Genomic DNA, 1240 nt, shown 5'->3' on the forward strand with positions numbered 1-1240 from the left:
CCCACCATTTGAAGTGTAGGGTGCTGCTTAGAAACTGTTGCTAATGCTACTTTGGGTGTGTATTTTTTTCCTCACTAAATCAACTAAATATCTCTCTACAACAACCCCGTGGGGATAATAATCAGTGGAGCTTTTTCTTCCCGAAGCAGAGATTTGAGAGCCAATACACTGTACCTCAGTGCAGGACCCGGTGCGCAGCAGAAGTCCCCTGTGTTCCTACGGCAAGTGTTTCCGGCGCGGGGCTGGACCCAAGGCCCTGCCCTGGTTCTCCAGTCATCGGCGTCTCTCGGAGCTCCTGCTGGCAGCAGCCACAGCTGTACGCGGGGGTCTGGCCTGGCAGAGCAGCGCTGGGTCACACCAGCAGCTAAATCAAACCTACAGTGCGGACGGGAGGGTGAAAGCCAGCGAGCAGCAGCGGGTCCCTCCAGCAGTTGCCGCGACAGCACGCGTGACAGTTTTGTGGAGTTTGACTTAGTTCATGTGTATTTAACTGGAAGGGAATCCTTGAGTCCCTGCAGTGAAGTAGCCAAAATTAAATGCAGTAACTGAGTAACTTTCTGTGCTCCTCATGTCAGTGATCTTACTACAGCACAAATCGCTCCAGTTATGGAAGAAATGAGGGCTTCGAAGTGCTGCTTTTCTTAACCAGGTTTTTCCATCACCGGGTGCCTCCAGGGCAGTCAGAGGTGGCTACTCCTTCCCCCAGAGCACTGTCTCCAGCTGCCCACTGGCCTGGTCCAGAGGAGGGCTTAAGGCACAGCTCAGTTAAGGGAACTGTTACGGAATTTTACTTTTACTAAAAACTTAAGTCATGTTTGAGTTGCAAAAAAATCACAGAATCACCTGGTCCTTTAAGATCACCAAGTCCAACTGCTCCCCCTGCGCTGCCAGGGTCCCTAAACCACGTCCCTCAGCACCACACCCACACATCTGTTAAAGCCCTCCAGGGATGGGGACTCCACCACCTCCCTGGGCAGCCTGTTCCAAGGCTTCACAACACTCTGTCAAGAAGTTCATCCTGATACCTAACCTCGGCACTCCCCAGGCACAACTTAAGGCCATTTGCTTCAAGGAAAAGCAGTTTGACTGCGAAATTTGACACACGAAGTTAATTCTGCTGTTATTTGTATGAACTCTGCAGTTAAATCAAAAATTTGGTCTGGGCATCAAACGACCCTGGTACCAGCAGTGTTTCCCCCTGTCCTGCTCACTCCTGGCGGGAGGACAAGGCTGCTCTCCT

Source organism: Buceros rhinoceros, unplaced genomic scaffold (assembly GCF_000710305.1).
Source record: "Buceros rhinoceros silvestris isolate BGI_N320 unplaced genomic scaffold, ASM71030v1 scaffold39216, whole genome shotgun sequence".
NCBI classification, from domain to species: Eukaryota; Metazoa; Chordata; class Aves; order Bucerotiformes; family Bucerotidae; genus Buceros; species Buceros rhinoceros.